Raw genomic sequence first — 18,279 nt, forward strand, 5'->3', positions numbered from 1 at the left:
AAGTGTAGACTGGACAAGTGTGATTTTTTTTTTTTTTTTAAACCTGAGTTGCAGTATATTGGTCACGTCATAAACAGTCAAGGTGCACATCCTCTTCGGTCGCATTTGTTAGCCGTACGAGACCTGCCAGTTCCACTCAATGTCACAGAATTTCAGTCAGTCGTAGGAAAAATGAACTATTATATTCGGTTCATACCGAATGCTGCACAAACCGCAGCTCCATTGCATCGCTTGCGTTACAAGAATGTCCCCTTTCTTTGGACAGATGAGTGCCAAGAAGCTTTTAAAAAACTTTAAGCTGCAGTGCTTAGTGATCGATGTTTGGCTCACTTTGATCCTGACAAACAAGTTGTGTTGGCAGGTTGACGTTTGCTCTTACGGAATCGGTGCAATGCTTTCGCAGAGAGTTGGTGATAAAGGCAGGCCTAATGCTTTCGCATGAGAAGTGTTGTTCAAAGCTCAGTGTAACTATTCACAGATAGAGAAAGAGGGCATTGGCTACTATGTATGGTGTCACCAAATTCCACCACTATTTGTATGGTAGAAAATTCTGCTTAGTAACGGATCACAATCCATTGCAGTACTTCTTTCATCCGATGAAGCCGGTTCCTGTACGAACTTCCAAAAAATTGCAATGATGTTGTTGTTTTATCAATATCAATACGAGACTGTGTATCGTCCGACAGCTCAAGATGATAATGCGGACGCACTTTCACGTCTTCCGATTGGCCCTTAAAATAAAACTGCTACGCAAAAACAAAAATTATTAATTAATTAAATTGCTCTTTGATTTTTGTCTTTGACAAAGATAAGACAGGTACTGCTTTAAAGAACTCTCTTTTGATATTTTTGCCTAGATGCATACATTACAAAACTTTTACCTAACTAATACAAACATTCTGTGAAAAAATTTGACTATAGATGAATGCGTTTTCTTCGTGGTTGCTGTAAGGAGAGAGAGGGTTAGGTACAGGATGAGTTGGCGGTCGGAGGTTTCTGCTTCGCCAGTTCTCAGAAAACGCCAGGCGAAGTCGGAGAAATTGCTACAACTCGTGATGAAGATGCCGTCTCCCTATGCAGCTACAATATTCACAGTCACAGTAAGATTTTCTTCTCTCGAACACTTTCAGAATGATAACGTTGAACAACGGTGGCAGTATGATATATTCTGACTACAAAACTGGTCGCTTAGGGAACGTCTTGAACACACAAGCTGACGGCGATATTGCGCGTCGTATGGACCGTGATCTTAGCAGATTCCCCCAGTACTGTTAATTGGCGAAGAAATCATTATCCACTGTATTGATAAACACACTAATAGTTTTTTATGAAGATCCTAGGGTCCAACATCGAATAAAGTTTCGTAAAAGATATTTACCTTCTTTTTTCCACAAATTAAATTTTTATTCTTGATAAGCGCGATTACATGTTGACCTCGGCACTTCAAATTACTTCCTTATTCAAACTTATCTGACCTCAAAAAGGCGCAATGTCCAATTGGCATTTCTTATCTCCAACAATTACAAGAAAACATAGATGCTCCTCTTTTTTTTCAGCAAAGAGCGTTGTTGTCAGAGGAAAGAGCGTTGTCGTATCAAATTACGGTAGCGCATAATCACTGATACTCGCAGCCTTAATATTACAATCATATTACATTACCTAGGGACATTACACAGTGATCCAGACTTCGATGTAAATGCTGGACTGCATTGTCATATCAAAATCAGAAATACTTGTGCGCGTCAGAACCTTCCTCGGAACTATAGATATAATTCTACGGGCTACGGAAGCTGATTCAGACTTGAAAATCTTGCTAAAATATATTTGCACATCTTGGTTCCGCTCATCGCATAGCATATATAACTCGGTAGTGCGCCGAACCTTTGCACGTCGGCATAGCCTCGCTATACAGAAAGGTGTGATTCTTGTTCAGAATGACAGAGGGCAGTCACCTGTGTTGTTTCCTAAAGCTTTGCAAAAAGAAGTGTTGCAGTTATTCCACCTATATCTACATCTACATGGATACTCTGCAAATCATATTTAAGTGCCTGGCAGAGGGTTCATCGAACCACCTAGGACAATGGGAGACTGTCCTTACGAAACAGTTGACTTGTAGACACTGTACGTGGCAGGGTAAGGACGTCCAAATAGAATAGGTGACGTCACGCATGTGGAGGGAAGGAAATGCTGGTGGATATGACGCCAAACAGTGGGCCACCGCGTCTATGGATGTTTGATTTCGATGTTGCTGCTGGATATATAACGAAGCAGTGGGGCGTAGAAATCTTTGCTTCGATGATGAGGCGTGTTCGGTAAGAGAATGTGAGCTTAACTGAGGTCGACGATAAAATCAGAAATGTGTGTCAGATGGTGCACGATGTGGCCAACTGGTACTGGCGGCGCTATACTCACGGGCATAAGAATTTCCAGGAAGCTGAGCGTAAGGGAGGGGCCCTCGTTCCAATGGTTGTGCGTGGTGAACAGGTAGAAAGACGCCGATCGGAGTCGCATATTGACAAGGCCGACGCACCCCGCTTGTAGGGGAGGGTTAGCGTTTCGTAACGGACCTTAAAGAGCGTCCCGGCCGTTAGTAAGTATCCGAACGCGGTCTGGAGGCTGCGTCCAATGGCTTATGGCAGCGGGGGTACTTGTGCGACGTAGACCATTCTGGACGCCACGTGTTGATTTAAGTATTCGACACGTCGTAAGGAATCGAGTCGGCGGAGCAGATTTTGTCGCACCGCCGTGCGGATAATTTGGAGAGTACGCCGAAAACTGATGGCAGCGGAGCGCCGCACAGTGGAGGTGAAAATGATACCGAGGTATGGTAGTTCCTGTACACACAGGAGAGGCACTAAGCCGCCGTTTAAGAGGCCGCGTCCAACGGACATCACCGCGGAGTTAGCTGTACTCATGTTGCTGCCTGCTGCAGTTGCAAACGTTGATATCAATTCGAGAACCATTTGTTTTTCATTCCGTGAGCGGACCAGGAGGAGGAGTCGTCCGCATACGCATGACACCGAAGAATGTGCTGTCGCAAAGTGAGAGCAGAAAGGTGGGTCGTCAGACTGCCGACGAGTGGCTCCAGGTGTAAGGCACAGGATATTGTCGAAAGTGGGCAGCCCTGCCTTATTGAAGCGCCGGATGATTACTGCTCCCGCCGCACGGCCATTGACCTAAATCAGCGACTCGACCCTGCCGTACAGGTGCCGAATGATATCAGTGCAGGCGGGTGGAAAAACCAATTGGCTCATTACTGAGACGAGAAACGATGCCTCACCTTGTCGAATGCTCTCTGAAAACCAATAGCAACCACCGCGGAGCGGAGTCTGCACGCCGCTGCCAGCGCAATTAAGTCGCGACATTCTCCTGAGCCCGTTAGTACACTACTGGCCATTAAAATTGCTACACCACGAAGATGACGTGCTACAGACGCGAAATTTAACCGTCAGGAAGAAGATCCTGTGATATGCAAATGATAAGCTTCGCAGAGCATTAACACAAGGTTGGCGCCGGTGATGACACCTACAACGTGCTGACATGGGGAAAGTTTCCAACCGATTTCTCGTACACAAGCAGCAGTTGACCGGCGTTGCCTGGTGAAACGTTGTTGTGATGCCTCGTGTAACGAGGAGAGGTGCGTACCATCACGTTTCCGACTTTGATGAAGGTCGGACTATAACCTACCGCGATTGCGGTTTATCGTATCGCGACATTGCTCCTCGCGTTGGTCGAGATCCAATGACTGTTAGCAGAATATGGAGTCGGTGGGTTCAGGAGGATAATACGGAACGCCGTGCTGCATCCCAACGGCCTCGTATCACTAGCAGTCGAGATGACAGGCATCTTATCCGCATGGCTGTAACGGATCGTGCGGTCACGTCTCGATCCATGAGTCAACAGATGTGGACGTTCGCAAAACAACAATCTTCTGCTCGAACATTTCGACAACGTTTGCAGCAGCATGGACTATCAGCTCGGAGACCGTGGCTGCGGGTACCCTTGTCACTGCGTCACAGTCAGGAGCGCCTCAACGACGAACCTGGGTGCACAAAGTCCACAGCCCGTGGTCGTGCGGTAGCGTTTTGGCTTCCAGCGCCCGGGTTCCCGGGTTCGATTCTCGGCGCGGTCAGGGATTTTCTCTGCCTCGTGATGACTCGGTATTGTGTGATATCCTTAGGTTACTTAGGTTTAAGTAGTTCTAAGTTCTAGGGGACTGATGACCATATATGTTAAGTCCCATAGTGCTCAGAGCCATTTGAATTTATTTTTTGGGTGCACGAATGGCAAAACATGTTTTTCGCATGAATCCAGGTTCTGTTTACAACATCATGATGGTCGCATACGTGTTTGGCGACATCGCGGTGAACGGACATTGGAAGCGTGTATTCGTCATCGCCATACTGGCGTATCACCCGGCGTGATGATATGGGGTGCCATTGGTTACACGTCTCGGTCATCTCTTGTTCGCATTGACGGCACTTTGAACAGTGGACGTTACGTTTAAGATGTGTTACGAGCCGTGGCTCTACCCTTCATTCGATGCCTGCGAAACCGTACATTTCAGCAGGATAATGCACGACCGCATGTTGCAGGTCCTGTACGGGCCTTTCTGGATACAGAAAATATTCGACTGCTGCCCTGGCCAGCACATTCTACAGATCTATCAGCAATTGAAAACGTGTGGTCAATGGTGGCCGAGCAACTGGCTCGTCACAATACGCCAGTCACCACTCTTGACGAACTGTGGTATCGTGTTGAAGCTGCATGGGCAGCTGTACCTGTACACGCTATCCAAGCTCTGTTTGACTCAATGCCCAGGCGTATCAAGGCCGTTATTACGGCCAGAGGTGGTTGTTCTGGGTACTGATTTCTCATTATCTATGTACCCAAATTGCGTGAAAATGTAATCACATGTCAGTTCTAATATAATATATTTGTGCAATGAATACCCGTTTATCATCTGCGTTTGTTCTTGGTGTCGCAGTTTTAATGACCAGTAGCGTATATTAAATGAGCCACTCGGAGTTGTCTCTTCTGGGGATAGAATACTAGGCAGGATCTTGCGGCGTCGCATCACCAGGAGTGGTGCAAAAATTTTATAGTCTGCGTTAAACAGAGCTAGGGGACGGTAATGTGCAGTCATCACTCCAGGTGTCAGTATGTGGATGGGTATAATAGTTCTCGTGACAAAGGGCGGCGGAACGGCGTTTCCCATCGTCAGCAGTTCATGAAACATTGTCGTCAGCCGTGACGTCATTAGCGCAAGGAAAGTGCGACAAAATTCTATCGGCAATCCGTCGACAGCAGGTGGCTTATTCAGAGCACCTTTGCTGATTTCATCGCGGACCTCGTCGCTCGTTAATAGGCTCCATCGGATCGTCCGCCTCGTCGCCGACGAGGGTACGAGCTACGTGTGGTAACACAAACCCCTCAGCGCGGATTTTGGTAGTCTGCTCCCGGTACGTTGTGCGGTAGTGGTCTACAAAGGTGTTGACGATTTCGGCCTGGCAAGTGAAGTTCTGGCCGCCACAGGTGGAGATCTCGGCGGAGAGTCGTTGTCGTCGGTGTTTCCTATAGGAGGTGATGTGATGCATTGTTGGATGTTCCTGTTTCGCCGGATCTTGACTTGATGACCGCACCGTCGCGTCCTGCAGTCTTTGCCGTGTGAATGTTACAGTTTGTGGAAAGTGTTGAGCATGGCTGCGTTGTCAGCGACCGTTTACAAAGTAAAATTAAAGCAATTTGAATCTGACTGTGAAGGCACGTCCTGTTTCTCCTATGCAGTAACAAGAGCAAGTGTCGCAATAAATCTTACAGATACCAAAGTTTTTCAAAGGGGAATGGGTCGATTTTAAATAATGAATAAAATTTTTTCAAACTACTATTCGTTGAAAAGGTGACATTACATTTGTATTTATTACGAAGAAGGCGTTGAATCTGACAGGAGATGGGCCCCAAGAAAGGAATGGCAAAAATCTTCTTCTTTAGGCTGGACTCAATGATAGAGGTGCCGACACTTGCTCTTCTTACTAATAGGACAAGCAGGACATGCCTTTACAGTCAGATACAAACAACATGTTTTAAGAAAAAATGGTACTAGCACCCGAAATTCGTCTTTTGCCGACCACCTTCTGATTACAGGTCACGCGCCTAAAGCTGTTCACGATATCAACATTTTGCACACTGCCAAGAAAGAGCGTAGATTAGATATCAAATGGCTCTGAGCACTATGGAAGTTAACATCTGAGGTCATCAGTCCACTGGAACTTAGAACTACTTTAACCTAACTAACCTAAGGACATAACACAGATCCATGCCCGAGGCAGGGTTCGAACCTGTTACCATCGCGCGGTTCCAGACTGAAGCGCCTAGAACCGCTCGGCGACACCGGCCGGCGATTAGATGTCCTCGAAGAATTAGAAATTTATAAACATCTTTCTCGAAATGATGCCCTCATTCTTAGTGAGCAGCTACAATTGCGTAACAAAAGCTTCTTCAACAGTATAAACCCGTTACATAACACTTGATTTCGTGTTCCCTCGTAAAGTTACCGAAATATTTTTTCTGTCTAAGTCGATTCATAATGTTTTGTTCATTAAATGGTTTATCAGATTCAGAAGGATGTGGGTTGCAGTAGGTACTGGGAGTTGAACAAGCTTGCACAGGATAGAGTAGCGTGGAGAGCTGCATCAAACCAGTCTCTGGACTGAAGACTACGACACAACATGGTTTATATTAACTACGTTTCACGTTACACCGTTTTTCTACTCGCTGAGTTATTCAGCTCCATTTGCAATTATGTCATGGCGTTTTCAGCCTTTAAACTATACTTCTAAACTCTTATGTAGACAATTTGTTACCATGATTGCTGCTGTCATATAAAATATTGCGTCTTACTTCATGCATTAAATATTGTTCATCATAACGTTCGTCTGTCTATATTTTAAGTAGCCTGTTTGTATTTGCGGCTACTAGATGGCACTACTGGTGTAATGCTCAGCTGCCCACAAATGATAATGCGGGCGTCTCAGTCGGATGCTACCGTACGCGAGTTTGACGTTTGTGAGCAGCCCATAGTGGCTTGCCTTCAATGTTTTCTATTTTAAAATTCTGTGACTAAAGCTTTATCGCTTGGTATTTATTTTATACATGATATGTAAGTAATGTTTCTTTTTTGTGTACTGCTAGTCAGTACTTAGAAACTTTTTTCCTAAAATTTTGTACTTATGTTATAGGCGAGTTTCAATGTTTTACTTCCGATGAAGTGCAAGAAACCTAGGTCAAAAGACTTTATTTCTGCGACCGACGGCTGTTATTACTTTAATTTTACAATTTGTGCCTCAATCTTGCTGCGTTCTCTCAGGGATTCAAGGGTGGGCGGCTCGGTGTCAAGGCCGCGGAGAACAGGGTACGAACAGTCGGTAGTGTTCCGGCGCCACACAGCGATTTCCTTGCCATAGTGAATGAAGCTACGTCGAATGGCCGGTTTGGCATACTCCAGCCACCAAGTCAAGGTTGTGCATTACTTTGGTGCACAGGTGCCCCATGTCTCAATAACGCGTTAAAGACATTCGGGATAATGAAGATGGGAGTTGTTTAGATTCCACGGAGCACGACTGCGCCAGACCGCTTGTTGCAGAAGGAGAATGTTGCAGATGTAGGCACAATGGTCCGAAAATGCCAAGGGCCCAAGTTTTGCACCTTTCACTGCAGGTGTGAGTTCCCGAGAGACGTAAATCCTATCAAGGCGAATCGCGGAATGGCTCGTATGGTAATTTTGTCCAGGTGTGTCGCTGTGCTGAACTTCCCAAGTGTCAAGGAGCAGCAGATCACAGACGATAAGGCGCAGTTCTTGATAGGCGTTGCAGTGGGGCATTTGATCCTTAGGGTGCAGGACACAATTAAAATTCCCCCCCCCCCCCCTCGCAAGTAATGGTCACAGCGACAGCGTCCAAGAAACAAAGGGCGATTCCTTCTGGTATAGATGGCTACACCACATTCCACGTGTTTGCCAGAAAAAGAATAAGTGTTATATCGCGCGACATCTCGAAGTATGGCCACGTGTACTTCCTGTAATAGTGCGATTTCGACAACTGATGCCCATATCATCTCTCACAGCAGTTGAATTTTCACGCAGGAGCTAATAGTGCTGATCGTTGCTACTCAATAGGTTTGGGTAGCGGGACAACCTATGTACCACCCCACATTGTTTTGTTGCCAAATTTATTCAGGGTGGTGGATATAAGATGGCGGCGATAGATATGGCAATGTCGCAATTATGTCATGGAGGGAAGTTCAAATTTTGGTGGAAAAGAGGCCACCTGGGCTACCTACACTAACCTTAGTCATCCGACTGCCACCTCTTCCTTGGAATTGGCGGGAAAAGGACTCAACCTGTGCTGGACTGCTGGATAGGATGGACGTAAGTCTTTATTTTGCATGCAGTGTTTATTTAAACAATCTGAGGCAGTAGCTCCATCCAGTGTGTTAACCATGAGGTCCAGAGCCCTACTCACCTAGCACACAGTACTGCCACCAGAGGGCGCTGCCATCCTATGGCATTCTGGGGGAAAATGGCGGGAAAACGACTCGGCCTGTTGTGGGCTGCTGGGTAGGATGGAGTGTACTTTATTTACTACGGAACAATTTATTCATGGATGGATTTCACATAGTTTATTAATTACACCGATATAAAACACTCGCTCTAACGTGCTTGGGGTCACAATACACAGCGTACAGACGTGCAAACTACTCATAAGTCTCCGAAATAATGCGGTACACTAATGCGCAGGCACGAAAATAACTCGTAAATTATCAAAATAACGCATGTAAAACATCTGCAGACATGCACACTGGTTCCAAACTGTCCAAATAATGCAGTACATAGCATACACACCAGCAAGCTACTTGTAAATTACCAAAATAATGCTGTACAATCCTCTGCCAACACACTCACAGTGCTTAAACTACCAAAAGTAATGCCATACATAAACACTCATTGCACTTAAAAACCGCTTTCGAACTACTGTCAACAGTGACATATCTGCAAACTGTCCGTGAAAAAGACATGCATGCGGCAGCGCCACCAGGGAGACGAACACAAGGCTGCGAGCCCTTGTTCTTAGGCCATTACTGCCTACAGCCAGAAGGTGAAAATAGCGTCCATTTTCGGGTACACAGTCGGAGTTCTTCGAGTGTTATACTGACATCACATGTCTATGTAAATAAGAGGCAAGTCACCCTCTGGACATGCACGTGTTTACCATTGATGGTGTGATGCCTCTCTACCTCCAGTCCAGCACTGAGAGAGATGTTTGCACAGTGGCACATTGTTGCAGATGCAGCTAAAAGGTACCCAATGTTGTATTGACGTCACAGGTCTGTGTGAATAAGAGCCAAGTCTTCCTCTGAATGCGCTATAGAAATGTGTTGCAATGCTTTCCAGAATAGCACAGGGTGCATTCTAGTTAATGATTCTAACGGGACATACGAGACGTCTCTAGACGTGCAAGTCTTTACATGACCAGGCTGGAATTTCTGGTGTGCTACACCTACTGGTTTCGAGACGTCCTAATGCCACAAGGTCAGATGAGGGAGAGCATGAAGCCAGGGATGGATGGCCTGTTTCAAATTGTCTTAGGACATGTCGACATCTACATCCACATCTACATGGACACTCTGCAAATCACATTCAGGTGCCTTGCAGAGTGTTCACCGAACCACCTTCACAATTCTCTATTATTCCAATCTCGTATAGCGCGTGGAAACAACGAACAACTATATCTTTCCATAAGAGCTCTGATTCCCCTTATTTTGTTTTGGTGATGGTTTCTTCCCCTGATGGTCGGTGTCAACAAAATATTTTCTCATTTGGAGGAGAAAGCTGGTGATTGGAATTTCGCAATGAAAAACGCTTTTCTTTTAACAATGTCCACCCCAAATCCTGTATCATTTCAGTGACACACTCACCCATGTTTTGCGGTAATACAAAACGTGGTGCTCTTCTTTGAGCTTTTTTCGATGTACTCCTTCAGTCCTGTCTGGTAAGGAATCCACGCCATGCACCAGTTTTCTGAAAGAGGACAGGCAAGCGTAGTGTAGGCAGTCCTTGAACAAAGAATTCATCACCTTACACTCAGAGCTTTCTGTAGATACCTTGCCCCCCATCCTGTTCGAACCAGTCTGTAAGGGCTCCTGTGTACCAGCACAAAGGACGTCTTGTGAATGACTGGAGCATTCTGATTTGCTCTTACTGAATTTACCTAAAAAATTCATGCTGCTGTCAGTGTGGAAGCACTGTCCACGTTTCATTTTCTGCAGACGAGACTCTCAGTGGCAAAAAAACTATTTTGTACAGATCTCCATATTGCACTGACAGTTAAGCCCTGCAGTAGTGGTATACAGATCATCAAATACATCCCACATACTCACTGTGCCCCAGTGCAGCGCCGATGGAGGAAATTGTCACCGTTAACACAACCCCTGACCGCAGCTGTGAAAGCACATAGCCAGAAAGAGGCCAGCCGTCCATGAATGACCCCTTTCCCCAGGAGGACCTGAGTGGTGGAGTTCAAACGCTGTCAAGGTCCAAACAAGCATCATACTGATTCTTCTCAAATTTCACACGTAACACACGCAGTCCTGAAGGTAACTCAATGGAAACTGGATATTAGTTCACGATTTACCCATCCATGGGGAGCTGCAAGCCAAATCATCATAAGTGGGAAGCTTTCTTGGACTCTCTGAAGTGGTGTACAAGGGATGGATAAACCACAGCTCGGAACAAAGGCATCCACAGAGATGCTGTGTTTGGCCCTGACCTCCTTGCTTGCTGCTTTGCTTTCTATGGCTAACTCCTAAACCCACAAGAGTATTGGGGACCAGGCATTTACTTATCAGTGTAACTAAAATTAAATATTAGAACTGCTAATGCAGTCTGACACCAAGTGATATACTGGAAATGTCTACTCTTGACAGCCGTGGTTCTGGAATGAATCACAATATCTATAGCACACATACTTTTCCATGTCAAACAATCATTCATTCCCCTTATGGCTATCGATGTGCTGTATTTATACCTCACTGTGAAGACTGTTGTACAAAGTCAGGCCCGCATCTCGTGGTCGTGCGGTAGCGTTCTCGCTTCCCACGCCCGGGTTCCCGGGTTCGATTCCCGGCGGGGTCAGGGATTTTCTCTGCCTCGTGATGGCTGGGTGTTGTGTGATGTCCTTAGGTTTAAGTAGTTCTAAGTTCTAGGGGACTGATGACCTAAGATGTTAAGTCCCATAGTGCTCAGAGCCATTTGAACCGTTTTTGAACAAAGTCAGGGTCGGCTCCCCTCAGCACAATGGCGTCACTGTTTCTGGCCCTTGCCCGCTCGCTTGCTTGATTTATACACCCATCTCCAGACTCTGGAATTACAAGAACATATATGATTTCACATGGTTTGCCAAAATATTGTACCATTAACGAGATACTTCTCGATATCAAGCACACAGAAATATCGCTGCCGGCCGGTGTGGCCGAGCGGTTCTAGTTGTTTCAGTCTGGAACAGCACGACTGCTACAGTCACAGGTTCGAATCCTGCTTCGGGCATGGATGTGTGTGATGTCCTTAGGTTAGTTAGGTTTAAGTAGTTCTAAGTTCTAGGGGACTGATGACCTTAGATGTTAAGTCCCATAGTGCTCAGAGCCATTTCAACCATTTTTTGAGCAATATCGCTTGCACAGCAGTATCGCTTGTGTGGTATAACTCCAAAAATATAGACTGGAAATTATTTCTCTATAAACCCGACACTTTTGAGAGGTGCAGCGTACTGTAAACCACTGAGTAACTGTCTGCGAAGACCTTTACATGAAAACTCGAAAAAAATAAAAGAAACTGATATTACCACTCGCGAATACCGACGTCGGTGATGCAACAGATTCCAAATCATTCTTATAATTTACAAAGTCAAAAGTGTTTCTCATGTCTAGAGTACCAGAAAACGTATCTTCCACCCATCTTTCACCTGCTAGATGCACACACCACAATCGATGCTCTCAGCTACATAAAGGAGCGAAATGTGTAGAAGTAGTCATCCAGACAATTTACGTGGGAGGGAATAATGGTCCAGTGCAAACACTAGACCATATTGAATCTTCTAAAATTTTTATGCATTCACGAAAGCTATCCAAAAATACTAAGTATTAGTTCGTTATTCGGCCGTCCAGAGCACCACACGGGTAAGTCAGCAACATTCCTGCACCCCAACAAGCCTCTTCATTAAGACAGCTCCTACCTTTAGCCAGAAGCGTGAATCGTTCCTGCCACAGGCCACCGGTGCAAACACAATCATCCTAGGAAACCAGCCACATATCTATTTTTTCACTGTAATTACAATTAAATATTATGATTGTAGTCTCAGTTGGACGACATTCGACAATGAGCAAAGTATCAGAAACACGCCCGGCTGACGGCTGTTGCTCTGGAAATAGAAATATCTATACCATTCTTATGACTTGACATAGTTTCCTCTTTGCTGTCACAGTATTTCGCGTCAAATCCATACCTTACTTACAATGGGACATAGTCACCCCTACTTTATAATCCTGATACTCAAGGCGAACCTATCATGCATCCTCTACTACTAAGTATAACACTCCGCCAATAACTGATTACTGGCGATACGAAATAATACTGACCGAAAATCAGCGATGGGTTGACATGTCTCACACGTCTTTCTTGCGAGTGGTACCACTGTGTCTTAGAAAGACAGACATAATCGTCTTACAGACTGCCAGATTTTAAGAAACACGGTCATATTAGTATCACAAGCGGTCTTGGTTTTACAGGTGCTGTAAGGAGAATTAAAGATATTTTTAAATGTAAAATTACGTGTCCTATAAATATTGAGATTCGTTCAAGAACCACGGCGGTCAAGAGGAGACATTACCTGTACATTGGTCGGTGTCAGACTGCAGCAGCAGTCCTAATATTTAATTGTAGTTACACTGGTAAATATGTGTCTGGTCCACAATATTCTTATGAGTTTGGAGATGGTTGTAGAAAGCACAGCAGCAAGCAGACAGGTCAGGGCCGGAAACGGAATCTCTGTGGACACCTTTGTTCCAAGCTGGGGTTTGTCCATCCTTTGTACACCACTTCAGAGAGTCCGAGAAAGCTTCCAACTTATGATTTGGCTTGTAACTCCCTATGGATGGGTAAATCGTGAACTAATATCCAGTTTCCATTGAGTTACTTTCGGGGCCACGTGTGTCGCGTGTTTACTTTACGGGAAATTTGAGAAGATTCAATACGATGCGTGTTTGTGCTTGGAGTATTGACAGCGTTTCAACTCCCTCCACTCAGATCCTCCTGGGGTACGGGGTCGTTCATGGCCAGCTGGCCTCTCTCTGGTTGACACGTGCTTCCACAATTGTGGTCATTGGCCGCGTTAATGGTGACAATTTCCTCCATCGACGCTGCACTGTGGTATGCTGAGTATGTGGGATGTATTGGATGATCTGTAGACGACTTTTGCAGGGTTAACTTTCAGTGCAATATGGTGATCTATACAAAATAGATTTTTGCCGCTGAAAGTCTCGTCTGCAGAAAAATAAACGTGTACAGTGCTCCCACTCTGGCAGCATCAGTAATTTGGTGTATAAATTCAGTAAGTACCAATCAAAATGCTTCATTCATTCACAAGACACCCTTTGAGCGGTGACATAGGGGCCTCTACAGACTGTTTCGAACAAGGTGGGCTGACAAGGTACGTATGGAAAGTTCTGAGTGTAAGGTGATGTATTCTTTGTTCAAGGACTGCCTACACTACACTTGTCCGTCCTCTTTTAGAATACTGCCGCACTGTGTGGGATCCTTACCAGATAGGACTCAAGGAGTACACCGTAAATGTTCAAAGAAGGTCAGCACGTTTTGTATTATCACCAAATATGGAAGAGAGTGTCACTGAAATGATACAGGTTTTCAGCTGGATATCATTAAAACAAAAGTGTTTTTCGTTGCGACAGAATTACAATCACCAACTTTCTCCTCCGAATGTGAAAATATTTGGTCGACGCCGACCTACATCGGGAGAAACAATCACCACAATAAAATAAGGGAAATCCGAGCTCATATGGAAAGATATATGTGTTCATTCTTTCAGCGTGCTCTACAAGATTGGAATAATATAGAATTGTGAAGGTTTGGTCTGATGAACCCTCTGCCAGACCCTTGAATGTGATTTACATAGTATCCACGTAGATGTAGATGTAGAAGTGTTTAAAGATAGGTTGAAGCACACCATGCATCTCTGGCATTACGCTTTACATAGAATCGTGACATCAGTATCACACTGGGAACCTTTTAGCTGCATCTGCGAAGGTGAGCCACTATGCAAACATCTCTCTCGGCACTGGGGTGTAGGTAGAGAGGCATCGCTACAGAAACGGTAAACACGTGTGTGTCCTGAGGGTGAATTGGCTTTCATTTACACAGACATGTGACGTCAGTATAAAAGTCGAAGGACTGTAACTGTGTACCCAAAAACAGATGCGATATTCACCTCCTGGCTGTAGGTAGCTACAGCCTGAGAGCAATGTGTCGCGCTCCTGCATTCATCTCTCTGACGGTGTCGGTGCTGATACATCGTGATTGACGATAGTTCGAGTGTTTGTGAACTGCACTATTTTCGACTGTTTAAGCTTTGTGAGTGTGTTGGCAGAGCGTTTTACAGCATTAATTCTGTAATTTACGAGTAGTTTTCAGGTCTGTATGCTGTGTACTGCATTGTATGGACAGTTTAGAAAAAAATGGTTCAAATGGCTCTGAGCGCTATGGGACTTAACATCTGTGGTCATCAGTCCCCTAGAACTTAGAACCACTTAAACCTAACTAACCTAAGGACATCACACACATCTATGCCCGAAGCTGGATTCGAACCTGCGACCATAGCGGTCACGCGGTTCCAGACTGAAGCGCCCAGAACCGCATGGCCACACCGGCCGGCTGGACAGTTTAGAATTAGTGCGCGTGTCTGCAGAGTGTTTTATATGCGTTACTTTGATAATTTACGGGATGTTTTCATGTCTGTACCTCAGTGCAATGCATTATTTCGGTAATTGAAGGTAGTTTGCAGGTCTGTATGCTGTGTATTGCATTATTTGGACAGTTTAGAGCCAGAATTTGTGACTGAGCGGTTCTAGGCACTTCAGTCTGGAACCGTGCAGCTGCTATGGTCGCAGGTTCGAATCCTGCTTCGGGCATGGGTGTGTCCTTAGGTTAGTTAGGTTTACGTAGTTCTAAGTCCAGGGGACTGATGACCTCAGATGTTAAGTCCCATAGTGCTTAGAGCCATTTTTTGACAGTATGATATTAGCAAATTTGTTTGCAGAGCGTTATACATGCATTATTCTGACAATTTACGAGTTGTTTGCGTGTCTGTACATCAATGTACTGCATATTTCAGTAATTTACGAGTATTTTGCAGGTCTGTAGGCTATGTATTGTGACCCAAAGCATGTAGGAGAGAGTTTTTTGTATCAGTGTAATAAATAAATTACGTGAAATGCATCCCTAAATAAATTGATCCTATTCAGCGGTCCAGTGAACATACAGGATGGAGCTGCTGCTTCAAACAGTTTAAATAAACACTGCATGCAAAATATAGACGTATGTCCATCCTATCCAGCAGCTCAGCACAAGCTGAATACTTTTCCCGCCAATTCCAAGGAAGAAGTGGCTGACGGGTGACTGAGTTTAGTGGAGGTAGCCCAAGTGACCTTTTTTCTTGCAGTTTTCTCGGGTTAGCAGAGGTAGCCTAACTGACCTTTTTTTTGCACCAAAATTAGACCTTCCCACCATTTTCTGGGGGAGGGGGAAAGTCGGGGGTTAAGTTAGTGGAGGTAGCCCTTTTTTTTTTTTGGTCATCAGTCTACTGACTGGTTTGAAGTGGCCCGCCACGAATTCCTTTCCTGTGCTAACCTCTTCACCTCAGAGTAGCACTTGCAACCTACGTCCTCATTTATTTGCTTGACGTATTCCAATCTCTGTCTTCCTCTACAGTTTTTGCCCTCTACAGCTCCCTCTAGTACCATTGAAGTCATTCCCTCATGTCTTAGCAGATGTCCTATCATCCTGTCCCTTCTCCTTATCAGTGTTTTCCACATATTCCTTTCCTCTCCGATTCTGCGTAGAACCTCCTCATTCCCTACCTTATCAGTCCATCTAATTTTCAACATTCGTCTATAGCACCACATCTCAAATGCTTCGATTCTCTTCTGTTCCGGTTTTCCCACAGTCCATGTTTCACTACCATACAATGCTGTACTCCAGACGTACATCCTCAGAAATTTCATTCTCAAATTAAGGCCAGTATTTGATATTAGTAGACTTCTCTTGGCCAGAAATGTCTTTTCTGCCATAGCGAGTCTGCTTTTGATGTCCTCCTTGCTCCGTCCGTCACTGGTTATTTTACTGCCTAGGTAGCAGAATTCCTTAACTTCATTGACTTCATGACCATCAATCCTGATGTTCAGTTTCTCGCTGTTCTCATTTCTACTACTTCTCATTACCTTCGCCTATCTCCGATTTACTCTCAAAACATACTGTGTACTCATTAGACTGTTCATTCCGTTCAGCAGATCATTTAATTCTTCTTCACTTTCACTCAGGATAGCAATGTCATCAGCGAATCGTATCATTGATATCCTTTCACCTTGTATTTTAATTAGGTAGCCCTAATGACCTATTTGGTCACCAAAATTTGAACTTCCATCCATGACGTCATTACGACATTGCCATATACAGGGTGATTCAAAAAGAATACCACAACTTGTAAAATGTGTATTTAATGAAAGAAACATAATATAACCTTCTGTTATACATCATGACAAAGAGCATTTAAAAAGGTTTTTTTTCACTCAAAAACAAGTTCAGAGATGTTCAATATGGCCCCCTCCAGACACTCGAGCAATATCATTTTTATCACTCGTTCTCGCCCGTCCAGAACTTTTCCCTTTGCACAAACACCCATTCTCTGTAAACTGTTTATACCAACGTTTAATACACCACCTATCAGGAGGTTTAACACCATACTTCGTTCGAAATGCACGCTGCACAACTGTCGTCGATTCACTTCTGCCGTACTCAATAACACAAAAAGCTTTCTATTGAGCGGTCGCCATCTTAGCATCAACTGACGCTGACGCCTAGTCAACAGCGCCTCAAGCGAACAAATGTACAACTAAATGACACTTTATAGCTCCCTTAATTCGTCGACAGATAGTGCTTAGCTCTGCCTTTTGTCGTTGCAGAGTTTTAAATTCCTAAAGTTGTGGTGTTCTTTTCGAATCACCCTGTATATCGCCGCCATCTAGGATCCGCCATCTTCAATAAATTTGGCAACAGTGCAACGTGAGGTAGTCCATAGGTTGTACCACTATCGGTTTGGAGTCATGCCCTGTCTTGGATGGCAATTCCATCTGTGGAGATTGAGGCGGGCCGAGGCAAATGCGAGTCATGCCGCAAGCCACCTGACGGCGTTATCGGCAGCGTAACAAGGTCTCCTTCTGCAGTAAGTCTATCCCCATCGCATGGATCAGGGCATCATCGACATCGTCACTCCACGCCATCGAGGGCACTGTCTTTGTGGTTTTCTTATGTTTCGCATCATCCATAAGAGCGGAGGAGGTCTCGGCGGCAGTCGAAAGGTGGAGTCCATTGGTTTGGTTGAGCCTGGGTGAGCCAGCAGAATAGGCACTGGCACAGCCTGTAACCTCCCACTCACTTATCGACCTTAATGACAGTGAAAAATTAAACCGCGTGTACCTAATGGAAATTTGGGAAAAGCAATCGTCACCGAAGTTAATCTGTCAGTAAAGAGGGAGGAAAGGGTTACATCTAAATGAAACAGCGTCTAAGTACATCGACAATGACTAGTAAAATACACATTCATGAAATCTTACAGCTAGTTACAAAATCATATTTACATTGCTTAATCTACTGTGACTCAGCTGAAAACTTAAACTAACAGCTTGGATTTTTCAATTGATAAATAATCACTCTCTGTTAAATCATTTAGTAAAAATTAATTACTTATTAATTACAACTTCTTTAATGTACTCTTGGCCAGGCAAAAGCATGGCAATCTAGCAAATCGTTAAATATTACACCCCATATTTACATATTGACAAATTGCCCATTCTGTGGTATTAATCAATCCTTGGTTGGTACAGTTTCAAGTCTACAATGTTCCATGTACCTAATAGTTTTCCTGAGCTTGGATACTCTAA

The sequence above is a fragment of the Schistocerca piceifrons genome, chromosome 4 (genome assembly GCF_021461385.2).
Source record: "Schistocerca piceifrons isolate TAMUIC-IGC-003096 chromosome 4, iqSchPice1.1, whole genome shotgun sequence".
NCBI classification, from domain to species: Eukaryota; Metazoa; Arthropoda; class Insecta; order Orthoptera; family Acrididae; genus Schistocerca; species Schistocerca piceifrons.